The sequence below is a fragment of the Pinus tabuliformis genome, chromosome J (genome assembly GCF_031772625.1).
Source record: "Pinus tabuliformis cultivar Carrire ecotype Pingquan chromosome J, CPIR1, whole genome shotgun sequence".
Lineage (NCBI taxonomy): Eukaryota > Viridiplantae > Streptophyta > Pinopsida > Pinales > Pinaceae > Pinus > Pinus tabuliformis.
The window spans coordinates 1,520,792,744-1,520,807,558 of record NC_142295.1 but is presented as its reverse complement, the minus strand read 5'-3'; positions in this window follow the sequence as shown (position 1 = coordinate 1,520,807,558).

The window sequence follows — 14,815 nt, the reverse complement described above, 5'->3', positions numbered from 1 at the left end:
TGTCAGACCAGATTTGGGAAATGCCTCTAAGTTTCAAAAACTCATTCACGTTGATGTTCTTGGTGAACCTCCGTTTGAACATATGTTTTGCAATTAGCATTATGAGCTCATATTTGGTTGAGCCTCACTAGATTGTTGCCAAGAATATTTTGAGATGTCTTCAGGACACAATCTCTCATGGATTGAGATACACTGTCGAAAATATGAAACTACATGATTATTCGAATGATGATTAGGCAGGTAGTGTGGAGGATCACTGGAGCACTTTTTAGTGTTGTTTCTCTTTGGATTCTGCTTCGATATAATGGATGAGCAGGAAGCAGAAGTCGGTTGCCATAAGCACTATCGAGACTGGATACATATCTATGAGTATGATCTCGTATGAAGCTGCCTGGTTGGGGAAGCTCTTCAGTGAGCTGTTTGAACACATACCACTGTGATTCTCTGTAACAACCAAAGGTGGGATTCAATTATCGAGGAATATTGTATTCGTCGATTGCTCCAGCAGATAGACATCATCTGCGATATGATAAGTCGATGAGCAAGGAGGTTCCATCACATTAAGATGATGTACAGGTCGATACACCTTGTCAAAGCCCCAAGGAAAGATCTAATATGTGATTTTCCCAAACGACTTGGAGTCGTCAAGAAATCCTTGTACAAGGGTCCTGTATGTTGCATACATTGAGCTCTGGGAGCTCTGAGGGCTTGCGGTTCTTACTGGAGCAACATATGACCACAGGGTGACTCACCCTCCCCTGGTGGTGCGCACTGGAACAAGATGATTCGCTCTCTTGTGGGACAAGATGATTCGCTCTCTTGTGGAACAGGATGATTCACTCTCCTGTGTAGCAGGATGATTAGTTCTCTTGTGAGGCCTGGATTGATGTGTTCTCCATGGCGATTGTAGCAGGATTGATGTGTTCTCCTATGAGGCCTGGATTGATGTGTTCTCCATGGCGGCCTGGATTGATGTGTTCTCCATGGCGATTGTAGCAGGATTGATGTGTTCTCCTATGAGGACATGATTGATTAGTTCTCCTGTCGAGGCATCCTACCCATGCAGTCTGGGACTCATGGGAAGTACCTCTCATCTGATCAATGAGCAGAGAAATGAAGTTAGGGACCATAGTAGTACTGATGGACGCATCGTTGTATCTACCGTACTCCCTATGCTAGGATGATCTCCATTGATCTGGGATCAATGATACTAGTCTGGGACCAGTGGTAGGAGTTGTACCATACTATGACACTGACTTTGGGTCAATTGAGACTGGTCTGGGACCAGTGGTACATACTCTGAGACTAACTTCGTGTCAGTGCAGTACTGGTCTGGGACCAGTGAGAGTGGTACATACTATGACGCTGACTTCAGGTCAGTTGAGACTGGTTTGGGACCAGTGATACACTCTCTAAGATTGCAATACTGGTCTGGGACCAGTGGTAGGAGTGGTACTTACTATGAAGCTGACTTCGGGTTGGTTGACACTGGTCTGGGACCAATGGTACACACTTTGAGATTGAATTTGAGTCAGTGGAGGATGATACTGGTCTAGGACCAGTGGAGTTGTACTCACTATGACGCTGACTTCGGGTTGGTTGAGACTGGTCTAGGACCAATGGTACATACTCTAAGACTGACTTTGAGTCAGTATGATATATCCTCGATCATTTCTTCTTCTTCATAATTCGGACAAAAGCAGAGCAAAACAGAACAATGCAAGAGCAGAGCATAATAGAGCAGAACAATACAAAGCAGTACAGGGCAGAACAAGACAAAGCAGAACATGCAGAATAGAGCAGAGCAGGGCAAGGGACAAGCTGTATAGGGTAGTGCATTTGATGGATGAATAGTAACGACTGATAGACATATTGCAGATGGTTCTCCCTAGTTGAGAGGGAGTGTTAAAATTGGAAACTAGGGCAAAAATTCATGTGGGTCATCTCATTCATGGCAGATAATATTTTTATTAGATTCCTCTCGTTGAGAGGTGTAGGATTGATATAAAGATCATCCGATTCCAATAAGTATTCATGGAGATATGAATTTATTTTGATTATGGAATTATTATCAAGCCGACCTATAACTCATGTAGGCTCAGAAGCCTAACAGTGACATCTATTCAAACACCAACATTGTGTATAAATACAAGAGGACTTTTCCTCATTTGGACTCACTCATCTCATCACATCTCTCTCTCTCCACTGCGCAGAAAAGAGTCTCTTCTCTACTGCGCAGAAAAGGGTCTCTCCCTCACACATGTGAAGCCGGAATCCACTGAAACTGAAGCTGCAACTGCAGAAGTAAAGTTTGACCTGCATGGACTAGAAGATCTCCTCATCTGAACTATGTTGTAGGTTCATCTGAACCTCCTCTAAAAGCCACAACTTTTGGTGGTGGAATCAAGTCAATCCGATAGACGATTTGCAAGATGTCAACTGCCCTAGTTTGAAGCCGGAAGCTGTTGAAACTAAAGCTACAACTGCAAAAGTAAAGTTTGACCTGCGTGGACTAGAAGATCTCCTTATCTGAACTGCGCTATAGGTTCATCTAAACCTCTTCTGAAAGCCACAACTTTTGGTGGTGGAATCAAGTCAATTCGACAGACGGTTTGCAAGATATCGATTGCCCTAGTTTGAAGCCGGAAGCTACTGAAACTAAAGCTGCAACTGTAGAAGTAAATTTTTACCTTCATGGACTAGAACATTTCCTTATCTGAACTGCGCTGTAAGTTCATTTGAACCTCCTTTGAAAGCCACAACTTTTGGTGGTGGAATCAAGTCAATCCGACGAACGGTTTGCAAGATATCAACTGCCCTAGTTTGAAGCCGGAAGCTGCCAAAACTAAAGCTGCAACTGTAGAAGTAATGTTTGACCTGCATGGACTAGAAGATATCCTCATCTGAACTGCGCTGTAGGTTCATCTGAACCTCCTCTGGAAGCCACAACTTTTGGTGGTGGAATCAAGCCGATCCGATGGTCAATTTGTGAGATATCGTCTGCCCTAGTTTGATGATGAAGTCGCTATTGCTGATGCTACTGATCTAGGGTTTGTTATTGCTGATATGAATCAGATTTTTTGTACTATTTCTCTCTGCTAAATTATTGAAGATAAAAGAAGATTTGATCAAGGGGTTTCCCCACACATTGTGGGGTTTGTCCCTGGCTAGCCGCCACATCTTGCGTCTCTTGTCTTGGCTTGTTTTCTGTCGATCGTTTAATGTTCTATTTTCACTTTACTTTATGTACATGTGATTGCTAATCTGTGGAATATAATAAGGAAAAGAAGTAAACTGTTATAAGCATAGAACATACCATAACTTAACAATCTCCCACCCCACCTGTGCTGCAAGGGATATCACAGATCTAATAGAAGTACACCTGGCTACTGGGGCGAAGTTTTATTCGTAGTCTATCCCTTCATTTTGAGCACACCCCTTAGCCATGAACCTGGATTTGTATTTTTCCACATTTCCATCTGCAACATACTTGACCTTGTAGATCCATCTTGAACCTACAATTGATCTGTCTTGAGGTCTAGGTACCCTTCCCAGACATCATTGGTCATTATGGAGTTGTATTCCTCCACCATAACATCTACCCATACTTGATGCTGAATGACCTCCTGAAAATTAGAGGGTTTTCCAATTTGAGCCACCAAAGCTTGGTATCTATTTGGTTATTTGCACTCCCTTTTCACATTCCTAGGAGCTCCAATGAAATCCTCTACGTCTTGTAGTATCTGTGGAAATTCTCGGCTCGTTCTTCCACTGGTAGTGGGTGGATCTATTTTCTCCTCCTCCTGAGATTCCTCTCCTTTTGATGCTTATGGATTCTTATGCCTTGGAGAAATACTGGTGCTGGTTTCTACTGGTCGAAGTGGCTGGACCAATGGATCATCCTTTGACTGCTCTTCGAAAGGAATTTCTTGGGATTTCCTAAAAGCTCTGTCCTCCATGAACTTTACATATTGTCATACTACGATATTTCTATTTCCCGGAAGGTAGATTCTATATGCCTTAGCATTCTCGTTATATCCCACAAGATATCATTTTTCTGCAGTTTGATCCAACTTCTTCATCTTTTCTTTGGGAATATGGCAATATGCCAAGCTCCAAAATATTGTGAAATGCCTCACTTCAAGCTTCTTGCCGGTGAAGACACTCTCCGGAGTAATCTTACGTAATGCCCTGTGAGGAGTCTTGTTTTGAACATATACTGTTGTGCTGCATGCTTTAGGGCATATCCTGATCATACAACATTGCCCTCATTGCTTCAACAATAGTTCTATTCTTCTTCTTTGCTACTCCATTATGCTCTGGATTATATGGAGTTGTCCATTCTCTTTTGATGCCTTCCCTTGCACAAAACTCAGTGAAGTCTTTATCAATATATTCTCCACCATTGTTTGAGTGCAACACTTTTATCCTCTTCCCTATTAGATTCTCAACCAAAGCTTTAAACTTTTTGAATCTGTCAAAACCCCATCCTTGGTTTTTAGAAAGTAGATCCAAGTCTTCTTGGAATGGCCATCAATGAAGGTGATGAATTATTTGGCACCACTAAGAGCTTTTGTGGACATGGGTCCGCAAAAATCTGAGTGTATTAATCCCATAACACTCTTTGCCCTATTGTTACTTATGGAATAAGCTGCTTTGGCGTACTTGCCTAGTACGCATCCTCTGCATACATCGTCTCGTTTGGTACTTAATTCTGGAACTCTTGTGACGGTTCCTCTGAGAATGCTTAGAGCCCCATGGTGTAAGTGCCCCATCCTTTTGTGCCATAGTTCATTCAAGTATTTTTCACCATTGCTGCCTATTAGTGCTATTGGAGATTCTAGCTGTAACTTATACTACATGTTACTCCTGACTCCAATTTGGGCCTTCTTCCAAATTGGATGTTTGACATATAATTTCTTCCCAATGAAGTATACATCATAACCATGGTTCTGTAACTGAGATACAGAGAATAAGTTCATTCCCAATCGGGGCACATGCAGCACATTGGTAGCTCGAAACCGATTCCCTGCTTCTGTTTGAAAAACTACAGTACATCTCCCTATGGGTTTACATTTTCCTTATTTCCCATGGTGAATTGGAAGTTCATCTGTTCTTCTTGATAGCTTGAGAAACATTCTCATATTCCTGTCATGTGCGCAGAAGCCTCACTATCAATATACCAAACCTCAGAGGAAGCAGAACTTGACAAGCAAGCAACTTCTTCTTCCAGTTTGGAAGCCAACACAGAACTATCGTGATCCATTATATTCTTCGTGCTTTCCTCTTTCTCGAGAGAACTGCGTGAGTCCTTTTGAGTTGCTGCTCTAGCATAATGTTCACGACTCATTAAAGATTCTCTAATCCCATTGCCCGATCTCAACTCTGATACCATGTGTAAATTTCTAACATGAAATTCTACTGCAGTAACTGATTTATTTCTCTTACTTATTTCCCACAATAAGTTATTTACAAAACTCTTTAGTAAACATCAAAGTAAATTTTACTGCAGTTGTCACATAATAGCATAGAGAAAAGAACAATGAAATACAAGCACACGAATCAATCAGATCAACACAGTTGTTTTTGGACAATAGCCCTCACGAAAACCCAATGCGGGAAAACTGTTGCTGCAAAAGAGGGTTTATTTATTATTCTTCAGAAACAATCTCTTTACAAGGAATGATTTTCAGAATATAGAGAAACCTTTGTGAAAACACCTGAAATAATTTTTCTCCACCCTTTGGAGAAATTTTGACACCTAAGAGACCCTCTTGCCTCCACTGCGTCACATCTACGCCATCTCTGCGTGAGGACTATGCCCTTTGCTGTGCTGCCTCTCTGAGGTGTCCCTCTACGCTGTCCCTCTGATGCACTGCGTCCACTCCTCCTCAGTATTTGATTGATGCTTATACACTCCTCTTCCTTCACCCTGCAACTCTCCCTCTGAAATCAAACTCTTACTTCTTGAGAATCGACTTCCCTCGGGTTACTGAGTATTTGCCTGGGTGTATCTCCAAATGACTCTCAAGTCTTCATTTATAATTTTCCTGTTGAGATATCAACAATCGTGATCTAGTCTCTAATCAATGGCTAAGATCAAATTAGACTTGATCGTCGTCTCTTAGAAGCTTCTCACCCATATTTTCATTAATACCTATTAATATTTTAATTTTCCTAAGTTTAGACTTAGGACCCCATTAAAAATATTAATTATTTTAATAAAATACAACCCGGGTGGAATTTCACCAAACGATTTCTGGGTCTTGGAGATCTCATGTGTTCTATCCCCTTCACAAAATTTTGGAGCTAGAGCACATCTTATGCTACCCAAAAAATCAACAGGATATGAGTCCCTCATTTACAAATCATAAGGTATCACAATAGTTGAAATCGTTGACCATGATGGAATTGCTAGAGCATTATATACCTCAACATGTGCAAAGGAAAAAAAATTGTAGAATTAGGGCTTGTTAATGCTCAAATTCAATAAGAGAACTGATAATTGAAGAAGGTCTACATGTTCAACTAGAGGATGACATAGATGGAGAAGAACCCTTAAGGCATCTTCCAAGTTTCCATTGCTAAAGTAGTTTGTTGAATGCCAAGATTTTGTTACTGTGGCTATGGTAGAGTAGCACAAGCATTGTGTTTAGTTTGTACACTTGGGAGAGAAGGTCATCAAGTTGGATAATTGGCAATAAAATAGACAAGAGTTGGAAAATAGGGAGGAGGCCTTGAAAAAATCCCAAGCAATCGTCCATAAGTATTGAGAAGCAAGACCACTTTCCATTGCCATTTTCCAACCTAGCTCCATGATCGAGACCACTTTGGTAAGCTCGCCTTTCTCAGAATTTTCTCAACAACATGTTGGTGAATTTGAAAAACACACTAGGGGCATTGGCTTGAAATTATCAAGGAAAATCAGCTATCATGGATAAGGGTTGGGGAAGAGAAGGAAAGGCATCCTAAGCTCCATTCTATTTCAAGAAATGCCATCAAGGGACATCTTGTTAGGAGAAGAAAGCCACATGCCACAAGCCTAAATGGTTTTCCAATCAAACAATGAACTTAGAAGCAAGCAAAGCGATGGTGACTTCACTTAGATATTCACCATAGAAATCACACAACTAAGCATAGTGTGGAAAGTGAAGCATAAAACAAGAAAATAGTTTCTTTTATCTCCAATTCAAGGAGAGGTTTTTGCAAGACCCACTATCCTAGTTGCTACCATGAGAAGGCATGTGACACTTCCTCTTGTGAAATTGTTATATGATGGTGTAGCATGTTGGGGTCACATTAATTAAGAAGGCTAATGTTCAACTTGTCTTCATGGGAATGGACGTTAATTGTAGAATTTAGATCTAGAGATTGCTAGGGTTGAGAGTCAGTGCTAGAGCCAAATCCATATCCACAAATAGAGTCCGTAGTTAGAGCCACTAGCCAAAGTTAGAGCCAAAGTTAGATCCAAAGTAAAAGCTATGCCATGAACTAGAGCTAGAGCCACATCTTAAAGAAGTAGACATACGACAAATTCATCTAGATTGGATTTGAGCCAATGAATGGTTGTAAGACTCAATATTTGCAAGCTAATTTGACAACTATTGAAGGTTAATAAAAGCATGTAATATAATGAAAATTTAAAAGAAGAATAAGATAAAAAAAAAAGAGAGAATAAAACATAGAATCATTTAAAATAGAAAAAATAATAGGAGAATGCTTATGAATGAGAATTGAAGGGTCATGCCTATTGAACTTCTCCTTACACCCAACTCTCTCTTTTTCTTTCTTCCACTTTAATTCTCAATGGGTCTTTTGGCCAAGGAGAGGAGGAGGGAGAAAGAGCCATGAAATTATTCTAACTAAAGATTGCCAAAAGAGACTAACCACCCATTCAAAGCTAATTTTCCCATTTGGATTTCCACACTAAACATATCTCTATGCTTAGATTTCTCTATAGTTTTGGAGTAATTCTTGAATGTGAAATGTTTTATTTATTTATTTTTGTTAATGGATTACAATGGTGAATGTCTCTATCACTGTTAAATTCTGTGTTAAATACTATGTAAGGTTATTAATGTTCTTAGATATGCCCAATTTGCAATGTTTTTTTAAGCTTTGTTAATGGCTTGCAATGGTGAATGTCTCTATGACTATGTTAAATTTTGTGTTAAATACTAACATAGAAATTAATTCCCTTTAATATTTTATGTCCAATAGCTCTAAATTAATTTGGGTAAGAATTTTGGGCATTGGGGACTACTCGAGGAATGAAATCAGACTCCTTCTCAGCTTGAAGGAAAGAGTGAGGTTGTTGCTACCATTCCAATGCCACATTGATTACTATTTTCAGGAGCTTAACATATCACTTTTAGGATTTGAACATGGGTGTAATGGATAACAACTATTCCTCTTGACCACCCAAGTTAAACCCAATTAGAAACAACTCTAAATTATGTGTTTCCAATTTCACTCTAACTTCCAAGATCAATAGGCAATAAAATTTCGTTGTTGCAATTTTTAGCCAAGTTTCTATTCTTAAAATTCCTCTTCCTCCACTTGGACTATTGGATAACTAGTTGAGAATTTCCCCCCTCCCTCTGACCATACATGCTTCCTTTGGGCCAATTCATTCCTCTTCCTCCACTTGGACTATTGGTTAATTGGGCAACCTTTTCTCCCTCCCCTGAACCATACATGCTCACTTTGCGAAAATTCATCCTTGATTGATCAAATTCGAATATTACCTCATTGATTTCATCTCTCAATATTTTTCCCCTTCATTGGGTGTTATCTTTCATCCATGGGTTCTATATTGTTGTAAGAGGTTGTTTGGTTGTTGGGAAATTGGTGTTGGGCCGCCTAATAAGGGAAGATCACTTTGACTATGGGCACACTACTAGGAAGGAGTGGCCCCAACGATGGTTACTATACTCATGGGTAACATGCAATTATCATGTTTAATTTTGTTTCCCACTTGATTTATAAGAATGTCCCAACTTATAAGAATGTTATTTCCATATTTTCATTATGTTCACACTATTAGGCAAGATAATTTTGATGGCCTTAGGGTTAGTTACTATACTCACAGGCTACATGTAATTATCATGTTTTATGTTATTATCCACTTGACTTATAATAATGTCTCAATTTTGCACATGGATATCATGGATGGTGTGTGAGAAAAATCTTATTGTTTCAGACTTTAGGCTTTTGTGACTCATAATGTTTTTTGTGTAGTTCTTCTAGATTTATCACATTGAGAGATTTGGGTTGGCATTTTGAACCAACCATTATGGTTCATCATAAGGACGATGATGAGAAATGTGATCTAGCCTTAAGGAATAAATAGGGTAGAATTGCAAGAAAAAAAACCCAAAAAAAAGAAAAATCAAAACAACCCAAGTCAAATATCAAAATGGAAAGTTGAAAAAAGTAAAAACACAACCCAATTTTTTTTTTTTTGTGTGTAAGTCAGAGATTTATATTAACAGAGAAAAACTATAGTACAAAAATTCTGCACTAGCAGATCGAGGCCTGAAGAAAATAAGCCAAACATTCTGATTCCCACCCCTAAAAACCACAAAAATGGCTATCACCTGCACACCACGCAGGGTGGCTGTTTCTGCTATCTAACAACGCTTGTGAATAGAAAATACTGACACGAGGACCGCAATCCTTCAACCCGCATAGACTATGGTAATAACAAAATCCCATATTTTGGGGAGACCAAAGAAAACCGATCAGGATATATGAGCATTCAGGAAGAAGGATGAGAGATAACAACAGAACCCAAGAATTAAGGAGACTGCCCGAACCTGCTCATCGTGTCCAAGGCCTGTTCCAGCACATGGCTGTCAACTCTTGCTTGCAGGGAGTGATAGCTGCGGCATTCCTCCTGCTTTTCTTGCGGCAGGCCTCCAGTTTGTCTTGCATCTGGACTGAGCGTCTGCCTGAGGAGCTTTATGAGCACCGTAACTTTCTTGGACAGTGAGTCAACCATCTCATGCACTGCAGTGACTTTGAAATCCAAAGCTTCATAAATGGCGTATAGACTTTTCATCTGTGCCTCCGGGATCACCTGGTCATTCTGGGGGAGCTTTTTACTATCTTCCGTTGCTTCCAGAGCACGCGCCAGCAGGGTTTTGACTCTCCAGCTTTCCGCTTGAGTACGCACAAACTGAGTTGCGCGCTTAGTGACTGTGCCAGGATCTTGAAGCCAGTCGACTTCCTGCGCTATATCCTTCTCCGACCTCTTTCGTTCTTCTTCTTTCACCGAGGCCTCCAATTCAGACAGCTTGCATTTGTTCTTCGCCACTGTCCTGGTTTCATACATCCCCCTTGCTGTTTGGAGTTCCATGTTCGCCTTAACACTGCGGCAGCCATCACCTTCCATACTTATCCTAACACTTGCAGCGTAAGACCTGGCATTGACAGTCGAAAATGGATGAACCAGAGCGATGCAGTGCAAAATTCTGTTCCTGGATATGCCTCCACTCGCTGCTAAATAGTTGCTCTGGAGGATATTGCTCATGACCACCTGATTTGCCCGAACCGACGTAGATGTAATGACATAATTGTTGCTTCTTTGAAATGTGTTTTCCGAGTGGTGTATCCAACCTTTCACATTAATGTTGCCTCCTCCTTCTCTAATCAGAGAATGCCATGTGTCCTCCAACTTGCTGTGGTGACGGCGGTGATCGTTGCGGCCCATCATATTAGATTTGTTTCCTTTATTCCCCTTCTGTTGCCATAAACGCACCGGAATTACCTGTCCTTTTGTTTTCTGCCAACTTTTAATGTCCGTGCCCACTTCTTTGTTCTTCATCATGAAGAGAAACCCGGTGTCAGAACGCCTTCCGGTTGAGCCCGGTTGGCATTATCCTTGTCTTGTTCGGCCAGCTGGATGCACTTCCTTTTCAAGTCTGGGCAGTTCACCTGCTGCCAACAGCTGTCCCATTCCCTATTTTGATTATCGATGCCATGGTTTGCTAGGTGGTCCGCAATCGCATTTGCTTTGCGCCTCACCGCCTGGAAGACTAACCCTCTCATACCGCTGATCAACTCAGCTATGTTTTCCGTCACCTTTGCTAATCTCCAATGCTTCGTGGCTTTGCTTGCTTTGGTTCCGCTATAGATTCTCTTAGCCACAGATATTACCAGGGCTGAGTCACCTTCAACCACCGCTGTATAATTCTGCATGTCTCTTAGAATCCGTAGTCCCTGTTCTAAAGCTGCAAACTCCATTTCATTGTTCGTCCCCTCTCCCAGTGCTTTGCAGTAAATATGAAGAATGTCTCCTTTATGGTCTCTTATGATTCCTCCAATGCCCGCCATCCCAGGGTTTCCTCTGGATGCGCCATCAAAATTCAACTTCAGCCAGCCCACCGGCGGGTAAATCCAACTGCTGGACTCAGACTGCGGGCTTTGCTGGCTCCTCGACGTAGCCATGCTCTGGTTGGTGTGCAGCTGGAAGAGTTTTAGAATCCGTAAGTCACTAGATGACGGCTTCTCATTAGTTTCCTCTTTTACTTTTACTTGAATTAACTGTTTAATATTTCTCATGAGAGTGTCTATGGCATGCTCTGTGTTTCTGTATTCATCTTGGAATATTCTCCTGTTACGCTCCTTCCAAATGGTCCATGTTAAAAACCCGGGCATAACTTTCCAAATGCTGTTGACCCTGGAGTTTTTTGAGAAGTTTTTTTGCCAATTTTGTATAGTATCCTGAATGGACTCCCTATTTCTGTTAGAGTTTAGCATTACACCCTCCGCCCAATTCCATATATGGCAAGCCCAGTCACAGGAATTAAATAAATGATTCATTGTTTCTTCCTCTGCCATGCACATTGGGCATCTGGATGGCCCATGAAAGCCTTTGCTGCGTAGATTTTCCCAAGTCAAGGTTTTTTTCCTCATTAAAAGCCAGAGGAAAGTTTTGATTTTTGGCCAAAACAGGCCGTCCCACACGTTATGACTCCAGGGTGAAACCTCCCTTTGCTCTGTAATTTCTATTAGTTCCCTAGCTTCCTTGAGTGAGAAATTTCCGTTACCCTTCATTCCCCATCTGAGCTGGTCCTGTTCGTCCGTCTTCCTTATTTTCCTTTTGAGTAATTGGTCAATTAGATGCTTTGAACTGTCATCTTCCCCATTGCTGTTATCCAAGTCAAATTTTATCCATTCTCTCCAGATGGGATCCTTGCTGCTCTAGTCCCAGTATTGGTTAACTCTGTAACGAACTTCGTGTTGACATTTCTACTTGAGCTGATCGAGTTCGGGCTTTTCCAGTTTTGGGAGCTGCTGCCACACATCTTCCCAAAAAACCACTGAATACCCATTCCGGATCTCCCAGAAACTGTTTTCCTGTACCAAGTTGCGATTTTTCCGAGCAAGATTCCATATGGGTGATCCCTCAGGAACCTCCTGAAGCCTAATAAGATCATTACTATTGTGTTCGGGGGTATATTTCTCTTTCCAATGTCTTGCCCAGGGGAGATGGGGCTCTTTTATCCATCGCCACCAGAGTTTAGCTCCACAAGTCATGTTGATGATTGAAGGATCCACTAGATTTAGGCCTCCCATAATTTTTGGTTTACAGAGTTTATGCCATGCTACAAGCGCCCATTTTTTCTTCTCCCCATTACCATTCCATAAAAAGGATCTTTGGATTGTTCTAATCTGTTGGAGGATGCCCTTGGGGGACGACAGCATGGAGAGAAAGTACTGAGGTATAGCTTGCAGAACAACCTTTGTGAGAACTAGTCTCCCCGCAAAATTAAGTGCTCTGTACGTCCAGTGCTTGCACCTTTTCTCCAGGTTAGCTATAATTCTCTCCCAGTGCACTTTTTGCCAGGGTTTGAGAGTTAGCGGTGCTCCCAAATATCTTGAAGGTAGACACCCTTTTCTGAACCCAAGTATATTAGAGAGGTGCTTCTGAATAGCTGGATGAGTATGGAAGAAGTAAATTGTGGATTTGGAAAAATTAATTTCCATTCCGGATGCCTTGCTGAAAAGATCAAGGATTTTCTTATAAGCTAGAGCCTCTTTCACTGTGGGAGTTCCATGTAACATCGTATCATCCACAAATTGTTGGTGTGTTGTTGCTGGCAGAGATTGGATAGGCTGAAGGCCCTTGATTTTCCCCTCTCTTTTTGCTTTGGCTATAAGTCTACTGAGACCTTCCATAAGAATAACGAACAGGAAGGGGGAGAGAGGGTCCCCCTGTCTGATTCCCCGAGTAGGTGAAAAGGGTTCAGAGGGAGATCCATTGACAAGGATTGAAAATCTGGATGAATTAATAAGGGCTAAGATCCAATTGATCCATAGTTTGCAAAAACCGAAGGCTTTTAGAATGGCTTCTAGATATTGCCAACTGACTTTGTCGTAGGCTTTCGATAGATCAAGCTGCATTAGCATTCCTGCTAATCTCCTAGTTTGCAGGGTGTGAATCATTTCTTGAGCTAGAAGAATATTGTCTAAGATCTGTCTCCCTTCGACATACCCGGATTGCTCTTCTGATATGAGGCTAGGAAGAATAGGCTTGAGTCTATTAGCTATAACTTTTGAAATAATTTTATAAATGACATTACACAGAGCAATTGGTCTGAACTTCTCAGGAGAGTTTGCTTCTTCCATCTTTGGGATAAGCGCTATGAAGGTTGAGTTGAGAGATTTGAGGATGGTACCAGATTTTCTAGAGTCCTCAACGACTTCCCATATCTCATGCTTTACTAGGTTCCAGCAAGCTTTGTAAAAATTAATGGTGAAACCATCCGGTCCAGGGGCCTTATCACTAGGCATACTTCGGATAGCTTCCTCCACTTCCTCTAAGGTTATTTCTCTGCTTAGAGCTGAGTTCTGAGCTCCGGTGATGGTTTTGGGGATGGCTGAGATGAGCTCCTTGATGGCATCCTCTCTGTTTGCTGACGGTTCCTTGGCAATACTGCTGAAGTGCCTGGTTAGTAAAGCTGCTATGTCTTGGTGATACTTTAAAGTTTCACCATTCTCATTCTTGAGTTCCAGAATTCTATTCGCACTTCTGTAATCTAGTGCAGATCTGTGAAAAAATTTGGTGTTCTGCTCACCCTCTTTAAGCCACCGAATCCTGAATTTCTGCTTCCAAAGAGTCTCTTCCTGCTGACAGCGTGTATGCCACTGACTAGTTAGAACCCTTTCCTGCTCTGCAAACTCTTCACTGTTGTGCCCTGAAGCCCACGCTTTGTGAATCTGTTCCAGTTTGTTTTCTATCAAGGTTTTTTCCTTAAAGATATCTCCAAACTCCGTAATGTTCCATTCTTTGATTTTGGCTTTTGTGTACTTTAGTTTCTTCTGAAGGTTGAACATTTTGGAACCCCCTCCAATCACTGGTTCAGACCACCATTTCTCTACCAGATTGAGGAAGTTGGGGTGATCCACCCAAAAATTTTCGAATCTGAAAGGTTTATTCCTAGGGGTACCATGGATAGCTGCTATTAAAGATATTGGCCAGTGGTCAGATCCTCCACTTGGAAGGATATCTGACTCAACTAGAATACCATTCATAATGATGCTCTCTGAGATGATAAATCTGTCCAGACGAGAGGCAATCAGCCTATCTCCCCCTCGTCTATTATTCCATGTATAAGTGCCACTCTTAGGTGGGATATCCACCAGTTTGGCACTATCAATGAAATTTGTAAATAATTCAGCATCCCTGCTGAGTTTTCTTATTCCCCCTTTCTTCTCCAGAAGAGTAGTTATCATGTTAAAGTCACCCCCCATGATGCACTTGGAGTGAGGATGTCTAGAAATTAAACTTGACAGAGACTTTAAAAAA